This window comes from Bacillus rossius, chromosome 2, assembly GCF_032445375.1.
Source record: "Bacillus rossius redtenbacheri isolate Brsri chromosome 2, Brsri_v3, whole genome shotgun sequence".
In the NCBI taxonomy this organism is placed as follows: domain Eukaryota; kingdom Metazoa; phylum Arthropoda; class Insecta; order Phasmatodea; family Bacillidae; genus Bacillus; species Bacillus rossius.
Genome location: NC_086331.1, coordinates 110,052,929 through 110,075,435, shown reverse-complemented (window position 1 = coordinate 110,075,435; position 22,507 = coordinate 110,052,929). Strand labels below are relative to the sequence as shown.

The 22,507-nt window shown below is 33.6% G+C and overlaps 1 protein-coding gene across 4 annotated transcripts in view; it reads left to right on the top strand.

The window, feature by feature from the left end:
- The first annotated feature begins 1,587 nt into the window (after window positions 1–1,587).
- The window catches only part of LOC134529603 (nuclear factor 1 X-type), a 608,051-nt gene continuing 587,131 nt past the window's right edge, over window positions 1,588–22,507 (top strand). For all 4 annotated transcript variants that reach the window (XM_063363878.1, XM_063363877.1, XM_063363874.1 and 1 more), the window contains exon 1: window positions 1,588–1,994. The gene's annotated coding sequence lies outside the window, so the exon portion shown is untranslated. The remainder of the gene's footprint in view (window positions 1,995–22,507) is intronic.

The window sequence follows — 22,507 nt, the reverse complement described above, 5'->3', positions numbered from 1 at the left end:
TAGGATGCTTGCTGTTTTAATTTAGTAGGTCAAGAGATCCTAGATATATTCACTGGGGAAATAATTATTGTAAAATGTATACGAATGAAATATATTTTTACAAGACCTGACATAATTTGTTTGCATCGTGATATGTTAGGTATGTTGTGTTATGTACAGGATTTTTCAACATTCTAAATTAAAACAGCAAGTCTAATGTAAAACAAGACCAACATATACAGGGTCATGCCGATAGGATCAAGGGATAAACTTGGATACGGTAAACAGAATAATTCCAGTGCTGTTTTCGTTTTGCACTTGCGTGGCAGGTAGATAATAAGTACCTAATGGTTTGTAAGATAGGGAAGGGATAATTGGGTAACATTTATTTTCACATTCAATTGTATTCATTGAATTAGAACCACGTCTGAAGTCGTATGAAGTGCATTTCATTCCCGGCATATGTCCACTGTATTACGAATAAAAATTCACAGATACAACTTCCACGAAAACACGCATTTTATAGGTAATAATAACCCTCGTTTTGCAATTTTAAAATTCACTTATTTACACATATTCTTAAGCAGGAACATTTAAGTTTATATACATAGCATACGTTTATGTACTTCGTGATCAATTAAAGTCAAATAATAATACACGACTCGACGAAAATAGAAAAGCGTTACTACACTTTCATGCCATGTAATTTTTAATAAAACTTTGACGAATACGGCGAAGAATTTTACATTTAGTAATAAATTATTCCATCGCATCCTGTAAATATTCAATAGAATTCCTCAAATAGTCATCATCACTATCAACAACTAACCTCGCCTGATACATCGCCATTTTATTTTCTGTTGCTTTTAGCCTCCGGTTAAGCAGCTAGCGGCCGGTTCATCCACCCGCTAGGTTAGCCGGAACTTTAGCTGGAAGGTAGACGTTAACAGGGAGTCATAAAACCGAAATAAGAGCTAGCCTGCGGTTAAATTTTAGCCGGGACTTTAGCCGGAGGTCATAAAACCGGCCCTAAAATACACTAAGCATAGATATGCTATTATGTGAGGTATTAGGTACCCTAATAATTAGTTGTATGAAGGTTTTCATTAGTTTATCTTGGATTCGTACGAACTGGATGGGAGGGTGCCTTCCGCCAAAGGATTTGGTTCTGGCAGGGTGACAGAGCTTTACTGCCGCAGGAGTTACAATGACATAGTGTGATATGATTTAAAGGATATTTGTGGTTAGCTGTACAAATTTATTTGGTAAAGAAAATTGGAATTTTTTTTTCCGTTCAATACCACCTCTCCAACTCTATAGCATTACTCTTTCGAATTGAATTAATTACTCTTGAGGAATTATTCCGACAGCGTCAAGAATAATACTTCAGTAGTGCTCGAGAAGAAAGACCTTACAGTAGATTTTGGAAGTTTTCCGGACTGCTGGAAACAAGCGACAATTGAAAACAATTCAAATGTTTATATAGTTGTACATATTCGTGAATAATTTTTTTTATATCAAATCCTTAAACGGTTTGCACTTGTTATCAATCTGCGTGTGTTTGTGTACTAATGGATAAGGGTTAGCACTATAATGGTGAGTGTAATATAATATATTTTTATAGTTCAGTTAATTTCGAATCGATCATATGTCCTATTTCCTGTCAGATTCCAAATTTTTACCATTTGACTGCCAGGTTTTAAGTATGTATTTCCGACAATCAGTGTTAGAAATTTTTGCCTTGATATATTTGTTTTGGTTTGTAGTCTTGTCAGCATAAAAAAGGGAAACTAATTCAAATGTAACTTAAACTACAAGTATAGAAATTTCCTAAATTAAGAATTGGGTTTGTTGTATGAATTATGCTGTAACATAGGCTATTTTAAATAATACCCTAAATTGGTGGCTTTCCCGTTTTTACAGAGAATAGTGTTTTTGACCAACATAGACTTTCCTGTATGTACTACGAAAACAGTGTTTTGAAATTCCTACTGGATCATGACAAACTCACTAAGGTAAATGTACCAGTAGTCGTCATGCTAAGAAGAGTTTTAGAAAAAAAAATTGTGTACATAACCTCGTAGGTGTATTACTGCCCCTACATGTTTGTTTTTAACCTCAAACTTTACTCTACAATGCTATCCAACACTCTTCGATAAACACAAATTATTTTTGTAGATTTATAATTTTGAAAAAAGTGTGATTTCGAGCCAGTAGTCGTCATGAAAATTTTCGTGTTTGCCAGTGTTCGTCACATGTTTGTGCCAGTAGTCGTCATGTGCGATTTCGGCTGCATTAGTTTTAATTCATGGATCCAGAATGATAGTATTGTACTATTTGGGCTTCAAATTTTATTTGGTACTATATTTTAAACATCAAAATGGCATTTCATAAAGATCGTTCAGTAATATAATGAATGATCCTCATTAAATTTTGAATTTACTTACAGCACTCACGGAACAAAGAGGGACAGCACAACTAACATGAAAATATTAGAGCTGTAGCAAACCGTATGTATTCGTTACTGAGTAACGGGTGTGCCGTCTAGTAACGAGTAACGAAACGTTACACACGGCTGTATTTTGTTACTCGCATTTCTCGTATATTTTACGCATGCGCGCGCATATTCGATGAATTTACGTTACAAAGAACGATGTTTGTTTATTAATAAAGTATAATTTGGAAATTCCTCGTCTAAGTTTTTTTACTGTTTATTAAAGGTATTATGTGTGTAGACAAAGTTTGAGATTGGAACAGAAACAACGTAACAAAGTATTTTTTTACAAATTAGAAATATGTATGTTTTTGTTTTTCACTATCGCGTATTTTCACGTTTTTTGTTTGTTCTTATCTTAAAAGAGATATAATAAAGCCGCTCTAATGAGATTTAATTGTTTCTTGGTTAACAAAAACTGTTTAATTATCAAATATTGTTAATTGTTTATATTATATTTATTATTATTTACACGACGTCATACTGTACGCGTACGCAATACGACTCGATTCGTTGCTGCAACATAACATAGCATGTTATGCAGTATCACAAGTAAAATTTAAAAATGAATCAGGGCCCATCTTCCTACCCAAGGGCGATTTGCCTTTGTGTTTATCGGACAATGTGTTCCTTGGCACACTATTTTTTTCCGCTGCTCATTTTATACTCATACCATTCACTACATCTTTAAGAGCAGCTTCCATGGCTGACTCTTCATACAACAGTATTTTCCGTTTTGGCATTTTGCCCTGTAATTATAGAACGAGACACATTACAATGTTTAATTTACTTATTAATGTCAAAATATATATTGAATGACCCCTAAATTAATGTAAACAACAATGCCTACACAATTTCTGCAATCAATAAAGTAAAGTAATTTCCGACCCAGAAGTCGTCATACACATGCATCGGAAGTCGTCATAGGTGACGACTACTGGATCTGATCATAATAACTTACTTTGTCTATTAACAACAAAGAACCAATATTATTTAAGAACTTTAGGGTGTAACTTAGCACAACTTTAAATAAACTATTAAATGTACTAGTGCTCGTCAGGTATGACGAACACTAGCAATACAAGGTTTTTATTGATCCAGTTTTCGTCACCCTAACTAAATCATACAAAGAAAACAAATTTTTTTAAATAAACACTTTCACCTCTTCAAGAACATTTAACTAACACATTCAGCACAAAACATCACGAATAAACATGAAAAATTACAGAATTAGAAGTAAAAATGTGCACTAACGTCCTTAGTGTTTTAGTATAGGAATTCCCCTATTTATCTTCACTGCTCTACGAACTTTTGATGCACGGACTTTTTTTGATTGAAAATAGTGTTTGTTCCGAAAACTATTGTGGTAATTTCAGCTAGAACGTCGACCAAATTTTTGTCAATACTTAAGTTGGCGATATATTGAGCTACTTCTCTATTATTTACATTTGAAGTTGCTAGTGACGACCATTGGAGCAGTGACGAGTACCGGTGCACTTACCTTAGTGGGCATGGTCATAAATTCGATGGATTTGTGGTTTGAAAGCTATGGGAAAAAAATAGTTAAACTATCAAAATTGATGATATTACAGTGATTGAAAGAATTTATCAACAATGTTTTCTACTTTTCAACTGAACACAAATTTGAAACACATAATTTCCTCAAACATCAAGACCATTTTCCACTAGGGCCTACCAATTTTTGTGCTGTATTATATCATGCCATCTAGATCAAGTGCAGATGATTTTCCACGTACTGAATTAAAACAGGAAATGTTCAACAGAATTAATGTATACAGTATCACGCCATCAGAATCAAACTCACAAGATTTGGGTGTAACATAAACAACAGGCTTTCAAAAAACAAACAACACTCAACTATGACAAGTGGGTAGGTACAGCAGAAAATGATGAGACATGATTGTTCTGGATACCTTCGACGCAACATGAGCTCTGTGAGGTACCCAGTGTAATGAGGAATTCTCTGACCATACAGAGTTCCATTCTATGACACATGACACCGAACTCTCTATTCTTTGGGTTTTCACCCTAGTGTATGGATAAACAAAATTTGTACTATGATTCATCCAAAGGTGTTCATAATCATGCTCTAAAAGAAAATTATATGTGCTCCAATCCCAGGAAAAGAAATTACATTTCACCCTTTTGTCAGTCTTACCAACATGTGTAGTAGTCATCTGTTGAAAACAAAACCATTCGTTATCCTCGACCAACTCAATAACTGCCCCATGTTTGCTCTTCACTTCACAAGACAACACCCTATAATCTACATACTAATTATTCAAACTAATTACTAACTAATAGTGCAAAGCCGATTCATAACCCCAGATGCACTCCCAAGTACACCAGCCATGCTATTATCAGAATATACAACGATATGACACAGACGAATCCTCTAAAAACAACCAAAAATTGCTACTCGCAGCTTATTGATGCTTACACAAAGCAATCACCACACCAAATGATACGCAGATGAGTTAAATTTGACGATTTTTCCTCTTTGCGAACTGTTTGCCACTACATAGTTGAATCAAAATACTAACTTAGGTACTTAGTTAAATTTCAAACAACACAAATCCTCAAAACTACAGAAGAATTAATAATTTGCAACTAATTGAATTGCAAAAAAGTAATATAATTTCTTTTTATAGTTGCAGTCAAGTAAATATCTGTGAAATAACATATTAAATAGTTATATAATTAATAAATTATTTCACTTGACACAACTATTACCACAACAAAAACACACACGGAGTAAACATGGTACTTATAATATTTGTATGTGAATACAGCACTTGAACTGTAAATCCTTTATATGTATATTGTACTCTATTTCTACATAACCACAACATTTGTTTGTAGAACATATTTGGAATTACCTTTTTTATGCAGAAGCCACTAATCTAGAAAATTATTGTATAGTATAAGGCAAAATTAACATAATATCATAACTTTTTCTTATAGCTATGATAACCTGCCATTACTGAGTTTTCCAACTATAGTCATAGTTTATAAGATGCTTCTTTCACTTATTTTCTGGCCGGTTAAAATTGCCATTATACAATTCAGTAAACATTGAATGTACTTAACTACTGATTATAACTGAGTTAAATGGAAAAAAAAATTTTTTTCTGCATCTAGAATTCATATATAGTTTTATTTGCTGAGGGGGGCATAACAATTTTACAAGAATTTCTTTTACCTGTGAAAGATTTGTAATTGGTTGATTTGGTTACATTTTTCCACAGCATTTATTTATTTTTTATTTTATTTATAGTTACGTTCCGTCGACCATGAATGAGCAAATGCTCAATGGTGTAGAACATGTCAGTATATACAATACAATACAAAATAAAAAATAAATCCATAACATAGTAAGATAAAAGTTATAAACAATATCATGATTATATGCACATATCACAATTAAAGGGATAGAGCATACATGTATTGTACACATATAATATTAAGGTGTCCGTACACAAAGATATTTTATACATAAACACACAAATATACACATAACATAACTATTATATATATATATATATATATATATATATATATATATATATATATATATATATACATATATATATATATATATATACACACACACAATTCAGATGTTAACACACAAGTTATGATTATCAATACAATTTAAAAATTCATCAACAGAATAAAATGTTTTTGAGATAAGATATTCTTTTAATTTATATTTAAAAATTTTACTTTTACTTTTACATAGTTGTTTTAAAGTTAATGGAAGATTATTAAATAACTTCAAAGCAGTATTATATATGCCTTTCTGCTGTAAAGTAGTTCTTGCCCGAGTTATATGCAAGTCATCACATTTTTTAGTTTCGTATGGATGTATTGCTGAATTTGGCTTAAAAATATTCAGATTTTTATTTAAAAACACTAAAACTGAAAAGATATATTGACTTGGCAATGGGAGAATACATAGTTTATTAAAAAGTGGTTTGCATGAATCTCTTTGCTTGCTATTACAAATAATCCTTATGGCTTTTTTTTGTATTATAAAGACTTTAATAGCTTCCGAGCTATTTCCCCATGAAATTATACCATATTGCATTAGTGAGTGAAAATACCCGAAGTACATTAATTTCATAACCTCAACATCAACTTTCCCAACCATACAGCGAAGAGCAAAACATGCAGATGTTAGTTTATTACATAATACCTCTATATTCTTTTTCCAATTTATTTTTTCATCAATTATTAATCCCAGAAATTTCGCATAATGAGACTGATGTAGATTTTTATTTAAACAAGAAATATTAATATCTTCATACATTTGGTTTCTTGTTATGAAGTTAACAAAATTTGTTTTATCAAAATTTAAAGTTAATTTATTAGACTTAAACCAAGAAATCATTAGTTTGAGTACATTTTCAGATTCCTCAATTAACTGGGTGCGAGACAGATTTTGTATTATGATACTAGTATCATCTGCAAACAGAATAGCAGAAGCTCTTACATCAAGCATATGTGGTAAGTCATTAACATAAAAAAGAAAGAGCAAGGGACCTAATACCAATCCTTGAGGCACACCATGCTCTATACATCCTGAGCGAGAGACAAACTTTGCTATATTGTAGATTCTGTTTGGCTAAATACATGATTGTTACTCACATTCTAATATTATTTATTACGTAAATGTGTGTATAATAATTCCACATCTTTAATGTGGATTAACGTAACCAAATCTGTTGTTTAGTTGTTTGGCCTTATGGTGTTGGTATTGGTAAGTCATCTCAAGTATGGGGACAAGGAGGTACTAGGCAGATAAAGTTGCTGAGTACATAGTTGCTTGTGGAAGGGCAGCTACAGAGGCAGTGGTTGTGTATATCTTCAAGGGAGGAGGGGACATGACAAAACCTGCAAGCTGCAGGCTTGTCAGCCTGACATCAAGTGTGGGAAAGGGAATGGAGACACTGGTAGCCTGATACGGTGGGGGAAATGGATATAGGGTGAGATGAATGAGAGGCAACATTGTTTAAGGAGGGGTATCTCTTGTGTGACACAGATGGCTGGGCTGCCAAAGGACCTTGTAGAAGCAGTGGATGGAGGGAAACGGGTGGATACCATCCTTATTGACTTTTGTAAGATATTTGGGAGGGAAAGGTATTGGAAGTGAGAGGTGCGAAGGACCTGTGGTGAAAGCTAAAAGAAATGGGAGAGTGAAGTAGAGGAGGAGACTCATTGCCACCAGGCAAAAGCTGAATTGCAGGTGTATATTTTTAATCTATAAAAATCTAATTACCTAGACATCTGAAAACCTAGATGCCTTGAAAAAAAAAATATGTTTTTGCAGATTTAGGGATAATAAAACTGTAAGTTTCGGTTCTGTTCTGTCAGCTACATTTAAAACCTGGTAAAAGCATTGTTAATGTAGTCAACTTTTCGCGAAAGTATTTTTTGGCACGTGTACCACAATAATAGTAAAGTAATGTAATATATAAGTATGACACAATGTATCATAATTGTATTGTTATTGGTCATAATTCTACCATAATACAAAGAAAACAAAAATTATATCTCTAAAATAAAAAATGAAATTGGTAGGAGTTTCATATTGTCCTGCTAAAAAATAACTTGGTATTAATGCCATATGCCAAAAAATTCACATTTTTTAAAATATCACTTTGTTCTAATCAGTTTCTAATACTTACAACATGTAAATACATTCTAAAAGGCACAAACTCCACCATAATTCAACACACACGTAATACTAAACTTATAATAAATGTAAATGTTAAAATGCATAGGTATGCACAGACACATGATGTGATGAAGTTTAATTTGATCTCCAAAACACTTGAGTACTGTTCGTATTTGATCACGGAGAAAGTTGGAATTGAATCGTCATGTGAGCATAATGCTTACTATCACAACCTCTTAGAACATGCTACGAGATTTCCACACAACATTTTTAAATGATTAGTCCATAAATTCATATTCTGAAACTTATTTGGCAATAAATACTATTTCATGTTGGGGATGTTATTCAAACAATACATCTATGGGTTCTGAATTAATAATCCCTTAAGGTAAATGTTGATAGTAACGGCTCATGCGAGAGAAGGTGAATAGTTAAGGGGCCCGTCTGGTCAGTGGTGTGTGTATGTTAGTGAGGTAGGATGATAAGCGAGACGCTCACTGGTGCTTCTAGCACGGTGTCGCCTCTAAGCGCAAGGCTGTGAACTGGAGCGTGGTCTTCTCGTTGATCATATGACAACTATGAAATTTAAGCGGTGACCGTAACATTAAATGGCATAGAAATGAAGGCAAAGGTGTAATGCAAATCCTTAAGTGCTTTCAAGAATCCATACTGGTTGTTTTACACCTAAAAATTACTCTGAACGCATGCCTTTTAGCCATTTATACTCTTCTAAAAATACAGTTTAAAAACTTAATCCGAAATCAGAAGTACTTTTTGGTCCTCAGCGAATTCTTAAATGCTTTTCGTAAACAGACCCTACTAGGATATCTTGAGTAGTTTTGAAATCGTATTGTTTTACCTGAAGCTCTGCGCACCGTATCTGTGCCCGGGTAGATGGGACCGTTAAGTATGTTACAGAACAGAAATAAAAAAAAAAAACTATTTTTTTTTGGCATCTGTAACTTTTTATTACAATTTTAAAATGTTTTTGTACCATTTTCATCATGTTAGTGTAGGATTTTAGATATTTTGGAAATTAATTTATCATTTATACATACTACCTATTTTTTACCTAGTTTTTTTGCAGCATTGTTTTTATGTGCAAAATTTTAACTTATGTTATATTTTTATATTTAAAGTTTTCATAAGTAATTTTGAGTGGTTCGTTGGAAGTGTTGAGTGTATATGAGGTTCAACAAATTTCCTGTTTTTTATTTTTGTCAGTTATTAGATATTCTCTGGCATTGTCTGCCATGTAGAAATAGTATTTTAGTTTGTCACTGTGTATAGTTTATATGGTTTTATCAATTACCAATTGGATTTCTGTGACATTGAACTTTTATTTGAATTTAACAAAATTCACTGTGCTTCACATATTGTTTTTTATAAATTTTAATGCTATGCTACCCATTCATAATGAATCTTATAGAGGGTATATTTAATGTTTTTTTGTATTTTTATAATATTTAACATTGCCGTCAGGTGTGTGGATTTTTCACGAAGGGTATGTTTTTGTAGTTAGTTTTTGGGAGTCTTGGGGTTTGCACATATAGATAATCATAGCTATCGTGAAAGGTTGGTTGTATTAGGCCAGTTACATAATAATTATATTCATTGTTTAACTATTTCAATTATTTAAAACAAATGTTTTTTTTATTATTTGATTCCGATAAATTTGTTAGTAGTGAAAGGCTTTGAAATCATGATAATTGTGCGATTTGATACCTATGTTAATAACATATAAATATAGATGCAAAATTATTGCATTTACTGTAAATAAATTATAAAAGTGATTTTGATATTTTTGCATTTATATTTTCTAGGTATTTTATGATTTTCACTATTTCCTGGGACTTCAGAATCTTGTGATTGAAAAATACTGTTTGTGAAATTATCAAGCAACATTATTGTAATTAGTATATAAAAATACAATTTCTTGTTTTTTTTTTTTTACGTATGAGTTTTTACTCTTCAACAGTTTTCTAATTATGCAGCACCAATTGAATTAAAGTATGAAATATGTGCAATAATTGTTCAAAGTAGTAAAAAGAACAAAAATTACAACAGCTAGCTAGGATTTTGTCCTTGACACAAACTACAGAAAGCTATCAGTTGTGATGTACTAAACAGCTGCTAGCAGCAAGCCTTGAAGAAATCCTGAAGTGTGTGAAGTTACGTATGCGTGCGTTCAAAGATATCTGGAGTAAATACGAAAACACAATACTCTAAACCAAGCTCTTTAAAAGATTATAAGGAAGAATATGTAAGCTGAGTAAATTATATCAATAGTTCTTTGTGGTTGATAAATAATAGTTTTTATTATGTGTACAGTTTACAAAAAATTTATTTTAAAATGTAATTTATAGCTTTATGCCATCTACTCCAGACAAAATAACTCCATAAACCAGCCCTAAAATAAATAAATTAGTCTTCTCATGTTTTCTAAAATTATTGGAGAGGTATTCTTTGTTGCGGGTTTATGCGACTTATGTGCTTGTTGTCAGTGAGTTTGACGGTTACAAGTTGATGTCGTAGGGTCTTGCATGTCCTTAACTGCACGTCAGTAGTGTGTGCGTCTGGGCGCCACCGTATGCTTATTGGACACACTGACCTGGCGGAGACTCCTTAACAGGGTCATGGCGTCGCCCGTGTGTGGACGAGACTCGGACTAACTGCCCTACTTAAACCTCCTCGACTCTTCCAGACCTGGTCCACCCTTGAGCATCGGACATGCTCACATGAAGTGTCTTGAAGGCTCTTAAAGGCATCCCACACGCCTGATACCAGAAGTCAACATATGATAATAAACTGAACATGTCTCTGTGTTAACACAATTTATTGGCGTGGTTACTTACACAGAGCTTACAGGTCTCTTGCAATAATGCAGTAAAAATGCCTCACGGCAAGAATCGGTATAGTTGTGGTCGGTCACCTTTTTGGCTGACAAGTTCCTCACACAGTAAATTCAAAGTCCGTAAAAAAGTGTTAAAAATGATTATTGAAACAGTCTGCCTCCCGAGGCAGGCCCCGGGGATAATAATAAAAGATTTAGAACATTAATGTGAAGTATTAGATCTAAGCAGTCAGTGATGGTAAGCAATGAAGTCCCCGGGGTGCAGACACTTCCTAACTTGGCCGGCAATAGTTGAAGACTAGAGAGGATATAAGAAAATGGCCACTGACCAGGACTCTTCCAGCCTCATTGATGACTGTTATTATCTACTAGATCCGTGTCGCTTACTTTACGTAACTTATAATTGAAAACTCTTCATATAATTTAAACAAATTAGGTTATTTTTAAAAAAAACCTTTACAAGAACTGTACTTGAAAATATAAAATTTGCAAATAATATTGCTGCTCAGGAGTGCTTTTTGAAGTGTTGGAGCCCGCCTGGATACAATAGAATTAATAAGGTTATTAAATAAAAGGTGTTTCGTTGTACCTGAAAAAATGAGCCTCTCTGAAATAATGGGAATGGAAGTAGTGTCACTTGATGAATCAGAGGGAACAAGGGAAGTGTTTTTTGGTGAGACATAAACACTTCAAAAATACTTAGCAAATACATTTGATGGTATGATTGGATCACTTGATACACTACAATTCACTTATAATGAGTGTTGTTCTTGATAACAATATTTATTATATTTACATAGTGCCAGAACTTCTTTGGATTGTTCTTGATATTTATGTTAATAGATTTAGTCGAATTGATTTTGTCTTGTTTGATGAGGTATGTGACCAGATTCTGGAAAAAATGGAAATTTAGAGTAGTAATACGTATTTTTTGTTTCCTCTGAAGAGTTCATGAAAGTGTTTATTTTGAAAAAAAAAATACTTTTAGTTAATTAAGAGTGAAAAGAAGATATTTACAAGTAATAAGAAACCATATTCTAGTTAACTTTCTGATATCAGAAATATTAAGCTACTATGAAAAAGCATTTTTATTTTGACTATGTTATACACAATTTTTTTTTGTTTCAAGCAAAAGGATTTAAATTCTTAATAAATCACATTTCAGTATTATGGGATTGTTAAAATTCATAAGCTGCTTTTAGTTTTTTTATTGCACATTTACTTTCCACAAAGTAAACAAGTCTTACTCTCTTTATATAAAGCACTCTAGAATCTTTAATCCTGCATATTAACTAGATACCGATGTCTTGTTTTTTGTCTCTTTTTGTTTTTGTTTCTTTGTACTTAAGAGCAGTACAATGTAAATAACATGGAAAACATAACCTAACACAAGTAACATGATTGAGGATTACTCCATGAAACTATCTCAATCGTGAGAAGTCCTAATCTTACTTTTGATAAGGGTTTTGTAAAGATATCTGCTATCTGTTTTTCACTGGGACATTAAAACACTTTCAGCAATCTTTCTATTACCTTTTTGTGAATGTAGTGAAACCTGACATGAATATGTTTTGGCCTATGGTTAATCACCCCATTCTTCACTAAATTTATGGCACTTTGGTTATCTATAAACAGTTTATTCACTGTCTTGACCCAGAATTTCATCTAGGATGGTTTTCTAGTATATGAGTTCTTTTGTACATTTTTCTCAGCAGTGTAGGTACTAGGCTTCTGCGGTAGAGAGTGCGACAACAGGTTTTTTTCATGTGCCCCAGCTGATTGGTCCACCACAGTAGTAGAGGATGTATCCGGAAGTACTTCTCCTTGTCTGTTTGTCACCTGCAAAGTCTAATTCATAGGTCAGTGGTCTCTTTGAGGTATTTTAATACCCTCTGGATTGAGGTTACATCATTGTCCTTTTTTGACTGTGAATTCTAGGGAAATAAGCTTTACCTATTTAGCCAAAACATTGCTTGAAGAAACAATACATCAAGCTTGGACAAGTAAGAAATGCTTGTTTCAGTTTCAGATCTCACTATTACAAAAGAAAAAAATGTATATGCCCTGAAAATCATAATTTAGAGATTTAAAATATTCTTCTATGATTCAATATGGAAAAGGTGGTTATTAAACATTTGTTGGAAGTAATATTTATTTAGTTATCATAAGATTCAAAAAATATATCTTTGTTGCTAAACTGACATTATTCATCTGATTCATAGCCAGTCTATCCAAAATATTTCGACTTTTAATGATATGACAATTTTAAATTTCCTGTATACCTGATATGCCAAGATTATTTGTGAATGGCTAGGCAGCATACCTATGGACTCTACATGTGATTTGGCTGGAAAAACAAATAGAAAGTCCCCAGACAAAAGTCCAAAAAACTAGTGTTGTCTTACTAAATTAGTTAAATGTAGGTGCGACAATGCTATGCAGCGTCAAGCACATACATTTTCTAAAATTACAGATCACCAGTCAGACTCGTCATAGTATTTGCCACTGCTACATTATACAGTTGCATGTGTACTACCATTGGAATAAAACACACTCCCAATTTGCGAAGTAGCTGCACTGATGTTTTTTGATCAGAAGGGACCATTTTATTTTGTTTCACTTGCAAAAGTTTGCTTGACCTGTCGGGAATAAAACCAGCTTCGTCAGTGGGCCTCTAGTGGCCCTGATATTCAGTTGAAGGAAACACAATGCTTCTCACCAGTAATGGCAGAGACTAGCATCTATGTGGATGAAGCAATGTTTTTTCCATTTCACAATTTCCAACCTGCTCACTCTTCGTTGTGAGGAGAACATAACTGCATTCCAGTCTTGTACCTTCCATTCGAGCATTCATTCACTACTTCAAAGTGAACTTTGCCATATGTTGCATACTTACCTACCTGTAGCTATGCATTCCTCATGTTATACTTTACTTATTATTTGATGTAGTAATTTTTTTAAACATTTTAAATTTGTACATTTAGACATTTTTAATTTGTAAATCTTCAATGTTTAGCCCACAGATAATTAGGCTTTTTTCATACCAATCTCATATAAGTTTTTGTTGGATATTTATATTTCTTTATTGATTATTATATTTAGTGTATTAAAATAAGAATAAAAACTCACAAGATGAAATGTTGTAATATGTTCAGGCTGATAATTACCATAGCTTGACTGTTAGGCCAGCTTGCTCAGTCGTGACTTGAGACAAATTACGTATTCCTCCTGCTAGGTTTTTACTCAGATTTTACTCAACTGTCTCTGCAAGTGGCCCTTAAAGTCTTAATTTCCAGTCCAGTGAGTAGATTAATTCCAAAAATTGTCAGCCCATGGGAAGCTCTGTGCTGATATTGTGTAGCAACTAAGTAATAACTAAAAATGGGCTCTCTGACAAACTCTCTGGCTGGGAAAGAGTTCAGCAAGGTGGTGTACTGGCTAGATGCTGAACTCACATTCTGAAGGAAGCATGTTTGGATCCTGGTGCGAGCATCGCGGCCCTGATTTTGGTTTTCCGTGGTTCCCTAGGACCACTGACGCAGTCACGTACATTGACAAGACTCTGAATAATCACACAATGAGGAGTTGTTACATATAAAATAGTTAATATTGCCAACAGCAAGTAGTCCAGCTTAAATGCTGACGAGGACACCGCGTGGCCTGGCCCCGAAAGTACAAAGATTTTCGTGCTATTCAAAATGCTCCGCGGAGCTTTAAACAATTAGTTAAACCAGTCTACTGCCGGGGTAGACCTCGAAGATGAATAGAAAAGGTGTAAAGATACTTAACGTGGTGGATGTTAACAGATCAGTAATGAGCAACAGGTTGAAGTTGAAATGTGGAGATGCTTCCTACCCTGGACGGCAAACGTAAGAGACTGGCTATTGGCCAGGGTGTCATGTTAAAGCTTTGATTGGTTGTTCTAGCCAACCATTCAAAGCTTTACCGTGGCTGCCCGCACCTGGAGGCAGATCCAGAGCTGTCTTGTAGGCCCGAAGCCTCCCTTCCTTTTGGCTGCAGTGTTCACTGATAAAAGGTCTGAAGCCAAGGCTTCCCTGTTTCCTTTCATGAGCTTGAGGATCTGCTTCTGCACTAAACCTATGGGTTGCTATGCTGGTCGCCAGCATCATCTGGAATCCTTACCCTTACAGGAAGTTTAATTTTTATTTTATTGGGTTTAACCTTTTACCCACCACCCCAAGATCCCTCAAAAAAATTATATATTTCCCTGCGAATTATGTTTACTTAATGTATCATTAAGAAATGAAAATTGATACATTACAAGAAAAATTTTTTTTCTATTTATTTTGCTATGTTCCAGAAGTGGAACATTGGCAGGAAGTGGTTATACAAAAAAGTCATAAATTTGTTTTTAAAAAATATGTATTACTATATAAACCCATTACAATGTATATCCATAACAATATAAAATAGCTATCTCCCAAAATTTGAAAAATACAAAAAAATCTACTTGGAAACTTTTTTTTATGGATAAATGCTGCTTTTGAGTTTAATGTGTCAACAGTGTAACAACATCTCTTTTACATGTGAAGCCATATCAATAATGTCTATTATTACACTTTCAGTCCATGGAAATATGGGAAACACTCTTGCACTCATTGCATTGGTACTTCGTATTGGAGCTACATGAGCACATCTTCCCTGTGATGCCAAAATCAAGTAATGCCCATCTGATTTTCGTTGAGAAGGAGGTATACAAGGCTTTGGCCCAACTCTAGGCCCCTCCTTTCGAGGAGAAATTCGCAGGAGGGCCATTGTAATCTGTCTGAACAATAAAATTTTTTGATTAGGTAAATGTAAAGTAAAAAAAATAGAAAAACAAATAGAAAAAACGAAACGTACCTGTCGCCGAAAGGAAAGATGGTCCAGATGTAAACACAATGGTTTGGAGTGAAGCTCTTTGTGAACAATCCAGGCAGCAACAACAGACATGTTGAGCGCGTTGGAGAACAAGTTCCACCACCACTTTTTGAACGCAATTTTGGCCGGTAAGATCCCAACAATCTATCCATAACATCAACTCCACCCATGCCATAGTTACATTGCCTCAGGAGATGAGGTTGATCATTGGCAACTCTTGTTCTTTTTTCTTTGGAATATCTACGAAAAATAAATTATCAGGTGAAAAAATATTGTTTTATGAATAAATGTACAAACAAAAAGGAAAAAATTTGCATAAACTTACCTCTTAGCACTTTGCAAAGGCAGATGAGTTTCATGATTTGAAGCTATGGTCACGACTGAATTGTCGTTCCATCGACAGACATAAACTTTTCCGTCACTCAAGTAATCATATGTACCTCTCTTGGTTTTTGACATTTCTTTTGCTGGAATTAGAGGACATTTTGCAATCCTATCTTCTCTGACTGTCCCTGTAGCTTTTATTTTTTTGCTTCTAAGTTCTGCCAATAAGTCATAAGAAGTAAAAAAGTTGTCAAAATATACTGCTATTTCTAAGGGATTCGAAACAGCAGCCAGCAAATGGTTTACCACTTGTTTCCCGAGGGGGGTACTCAAGTCACTTTTTCCTGAATATATATCCATATTATAGGGAAAGCCATTTGAGGAACACAGCATCCAAATTTTGTAGCCAAATCTAATTGGCTTCCCCCTGATGAACATTTTGCACAAATGGTGGCCATAATAAGGTACCATAGATTCATCATTGCTAAGAGTATTGTGAAAGATTTCAAATTTCATGAACAGTTTGTTTAGTTCATCATATAGTGGTCTAATTTTGGCTAACTTGTCACCTAAATTTATTGTTGAATTGTCCATTACATGAAAATTAACCTTTATTTCCCTGAATTGATTTCTTGACATAACAGTAGATACAATGGATACTTCAATATCCTCTGCTGTGCTCCAGTAAAAGTCTTCTATGGGCACAATATGGTAACCACTAAGGAGCAGTAAACCGAAAAACTGAGCTATGTCTTTCCATTCAAATTGCAAATAACTACCATGTTGTGGTGCATAGAGAGTAGTCATTTCTGCCAAATGGGTAAGATAATCAATGTTCATGAACTCAAAAAACAGGTCAATAGGCTCAAGGGATATCAATTTAGGAAATTTATCACTGAGTTTCGCTTGATTTTCAGAAGGAAGTACATAACTGAAGCTTGTAGTTTTTTGCCAGTTTGGTTTTTCCGGGATATGTTTACCTTTCACTCCAGGCTTTGGATTAGCTTTTCTTTTACAATTTCTTTTAGGAACAGGCAACTCTTTACTAGTTGAAGGAAATGATTCTTGCTGCGTTTCATTGGACACAGATGCACATGATTTTATAAATAAACTTACTTGTCCACATACTTCAGTCGGCTCCACTTCTCCCAAATTGTTGTCATCAATGTCTTCATTATCTGTCAATCATTCATTTTCTTCTGGAGGTAACTGACACAAGTCGTATTCTTCATCGGAATTGTCAGTGATGTCAGAATCATTCAAAGAATTTAAGTAGTCAAGTGCGTCATTCACTGTACAAAACACTTTCACTCACCATAAAAGCCCTCACATGCACAGAGGTAACCTAAAAATACTGCAATGACAGCAAATGATTTTATAACACAACTCTTAGACAGTTGAAAGAAAACTAGTAAGAGCAGACTTGAGTTCCGCTGCAGGTAGTAACTTGCATGAAAGGCATGTGATGACGTGTACAGTTTGTGGCTGCGCTGAGGCGCAAGTAGAAACATGCGCAGTAGGCGTGCGGTGACGCATATAAGTAAAGTGGTCCGCAATAACCAGAACCCGCCAGTGTTCCACTTCTGGAACATCTGAACGTCTGGAACACCAGTGAGATAAGTAAAAGTTATAATTGAATACTTACGTGGAATCATTTCTTTTACACTTCCTAAGGCACCGTAAGCTTTCTAAATAGATAATTTATTTTTATTATAGCAAAATAAAAATAAAAACAATAAAGAGTGCGCACCGCATCTGATTTTGCCATTTTGAGAAATTGCTTACCTTTCACTAAATAAAATCTGTAAATTGAAAATGGACTTTGTTTAACTAGGAAAAAATTATGTCTTGAAATATTTTAATTTTTGTTGTAGAAAAAAAATCTCAAAATCATTTTCTATAAGTGGAACAATGACAGGTAAAAGGTTAATGTGTCGTGACAATGAAGTCGGAGATTATAACTCATGACTCAGGCCAGGAATATCGGGAAAGGACCTGGTAATGGTCTGCAGTGAGGAACCATCACAGCATTCGCCGAGTGAAAACCACAGTCAAGATTGTCGGTCCCCTGGAGTGCGAGTCCACTTCGTTCCTTCCATGCAGCAAATGGTTGATGCTCAAGGTTGACAATATTTAGGCATGCTTTTGCAATCACGTGAGAAACACACAAGGGAAATCTTTGCAGGTTGTAATCAAATATTGTAATACTTTCCTTCGTCTCAAGTCACAACTCTGCAAGACGGCCATAGTCTTTTGGAAGTGTGTTCCACTGTCTACTTGTTCATTTTGTGCGTGCTGGACTGCTTGGTACTTGATGTCTAGCACTTTCCTCCGAGTGATTGTGTCCAGTGCCAGTTTCTGAAGTACCAACCTGACATTTACTACCACACTGTCACTCATTGCTTAGTGATACATCACTTGTGCTCTCTTCAGGAATAGTGTGCTCTCTTGCTTTTGTGTCTTATAAAATACATTTGTGTTTAGTTTTTAAGTAAGTTGTCTATTCTAGGGTTATATTTAATAATCATTAGAGATGTGATAATTTAATTTTAATGATTACTATATAAATATGACCTAAGAAAACCTCATTTTAAGCTAATAATGTTCAATAAAATGTTACAGTTTTAATATATATACACTTCATAGTAATTAGGGAGATTAATTTATAGCACATGGGAGTGAGTTATGTAAAACATATCAATATTACAATTTATAGGTGGCTTGAAGTTCTCACCTTTTTACGTATCTGTAAATTGAATAATAATTTTTTTCAATACAGCCATACTAGGTTCAGATAAATAATGTTTGATTTTTCTTCCACAGCTTTTAAGTTTTGCCTCTCAAACATTACCAAGCAATTTTAATCCTGGATAGTTCCTTGCTTTTCAGTGAAAACTACATTCATTGTTTTGTAGCCAAATGTTTCATTGTATGAAAATTTAATAGGTTATATAAGTTACTACAGTATAGGTTTAGTTCTGATCCAGTATGAACATTCTAATAGTTTATGAAATAATTATAATGTACTTATTGAACTATAGTAGAATTCCAATAAGTGGACACCTCAGAATCTGATTTGGGGGTTAACTCCAATATGCTGCCACTTTTGGTTATATGACTCTCTGTTCCTCTGCAGTATTGCATATATTAGATGTTCTTCTGTAGTTGCTTATTATGTATAATGAGTCGGCGTAAAAGTAATTTTTTTCACAGATTTTTTAACTGTTGTTCAAGATTAAATGTTGATGAAATTTTGTTTATGATATACCTTTAATAGTTTATTTTTAGGCACATAATTATCGTATTTTGGCAGCCTTCACAAAACTTAATATCACATTTAGGCCTAACATGTATTGCATTTGCTTTGCAGCTTACATTTTAATTTGCTTTCTTATCTAATAAAGTTGTGCTGATGAATGCAAAAATGTTGTCCAGATGTTGGCTCTTAACACACTATAGTTTGGTTAAGTTTACTTTGCTGAAATTGGGAAATGCTGATGTGTTTCTTTTGCAGTGCTTTGACATTTTATTTACTACTTTCGTATGTTGTAGATTGTAGTGAATTATTTAGTATTTATTTTGATTTTGCATTTACCCGTAGGGCTCGATGTGCCTCACAAGACTGCCTACATGAGACATGACAGTGCTTTGCATGGTGTTGGAAGATCCTGTATGAGCGACACGCAGACACAACTACTAAACAAGAAGCAAACTCTTGATTGAAGACTGTGGTGTGTGCTTCTTTGCAACGAGTTCAGTCAAGGAAGAAAGGTAGCTGTTTTTACAAGTTGATCATGAAGTTTCAGTAATACCTGATACATTATGTTTGTGTGTGACATTGCTACTGAATTGATCAACTGCAAACCATGGAAACTTTAAATTTGGTTTCACAGAATTTTGTTGTTGTTATTGGTGTTGTTACGTGACATGCGTGTCGCTCCATAGAGGTTTGTTTTTTCTGAATAGTCATCTACTAAAAGCATTTTTTATGTTTAAAAAGATGTAATATAAATGTAGACACTAACTATAGCTTTGATATTTTTTATTGGTAATGGGAAACTGTTTGCTATGAAAATGAGACATTAAAATACTTAACATGTTGCAGTTTTTATAATATATTTATTTCAATTTTTTTTAAAATTTGAATGAACTTAACTACATGTATACTTGGACCTTGTGAATCTGATAAGACTTTAAAAAATATAAAACGTATAAGAATTTGTTTTTTTGTTATTTTTTATTAACCTGTCATGGTTTTTGATGACTAAAACTTTGTTTGGATAGCTCACCAAATTTGAGAAGAAAAAAATACATATATATATATATATATATATATATATATATATTTTTTTTTCATTTGTTACAAATGAGTGTGTTTTATTGTATGTTTCTGTGAGTAACATAGTATGCACACATGGTGTCATTGTGACGAATACACGCTTCAATCACTTATTTGTTTTCCAAGTTCAGGGTCAAGCCACTTTTAGGGGTGATGATTCAGAGGCAAGGTAGAAATGCTTGAAAGGTGTCATTTATAGACAGGTCTAGACATGGTAAAGAATTTTCTCTTATCTGATATCATACAAAAGAACATTATAAGGAAAATAGGCTTTTAATAGTGCATTTTTTTAATACAAATAGTACTGCACAAATAAGATTGACAGAAAGCAAAATTTAATTTTGAAGCTATTTTAGCACCAGAAAAAAAAATAAAAACCAAACAAATATATTTTTTTACCACTGCTGATAAAGTTATCTATGTTTAGTAATTTCAATAACATTGTTTCTTGTTTGTTTTCCCAATAAAATGTGATATAGGCTATCTATGCCATAGTTTGAGAAATTTAATTTAGCATTTATTATTTATGCATAATACTTGTAGATAAGTACAACAGTCATTGAAATAAAAATAAGAAAATAATTTATTTTCATGATGAAATGTTGGCTGTACTGACAGCCTCTATTTTCTCTTGGATAGCCTCTCCCTCATTTAGTCCAAGATGTTGAGAGTTTGCTGTGCTGGTTGAAATATGCACCGTCCTGCTAACTCGTCCAGTCACTATTTTACCTCCAGCTCTCTGCTTCATCTGAGTAACATTAGTTTTTATTGGTGTTTGTATTTTGCACACAGAAATGCTTGCTAACTCTTGTACGTACTACAAATACAAATGGTGTTTGTAACATGTTAATGTTATTTATATTCTAGGTCATTTGATGATTTAACCAAGGGACTAAATTTGCACCATTTTTAATTTTACGAAGCATGTGGTAGTGTGTTAACCCTTATTTCCAGATAAGTGGAAAATGTGTTTTTGCAGTATTTGACTCATTATTTATGATTGATGGTAGCCATTTGGCTTGCAAAAAGCAAGGGAAATTTACCCATTTCACAGTTTTACACAGTGAACGATAAATTATTTATAATTTCATCTATTGTGGAATTTAAGGTGTCTTGTAAAAACCAAAAGTATGTGCTTCAAGCTTTTAATTTATTATATGGAATTCATTAAACTATTTTCAATATAATGGTTTTCTGCTTCTGACATTCATATCACTGTTCCCCCTTTCTTTTTTTGCTCCCCATTTTCTGCACTAAGGTATCATTTAGAAATACAATTTTTTCATACTCTGTGTAAATGGTAGTTCACAATGTTGAGTGCCAACTTTTTTTTCTGGGTTTATGAGATGATCTTGAATTATTTAGATTTTCCATTTAGTATGTATGGGCACTAAATAGTTGTTATCTGGAATAAGTCATGTAGTTTTGGTTTTTTGTTTGAATGGTAGGTAAGTGTGTTCTAAATGGTGTACTGCTGGTGCTACTATACTGCCAAAATATTGGCAAAAAACCTGTTTTCTTTTAAAAGTACAGTTGTTTCCATTGCGTTATACTGAAAAAATAGTTGTAATGGAATGCAGAAAGAAGGAAATTTGCAAAAAATTTTATATCCTTAACTTATTTCTTAAAAAATGAATAGTTTTGGTGCTATAGTCACTTGAACTCCAGCATAATTGCTGTACACACTTGGGTTAATAAACATTTTTCACATCTGACCCTCTTTCCCTTAGCTTTTATAAATTTGTATGACTACAGCAGTTTAATTATTTGATCCCACATGACGTCTAAAAGGTGAAATACGTGACACTCTTGTTGATGTTAGTGGCCAGGTGGGGTTGATAAGCATAACTGGGTTGTTCTGTTCTTGATTCCACCCTACTGTCCTGTTGATTATATTAATGTTCACACACTCTTCAGCAAATAGATGATTGTCAT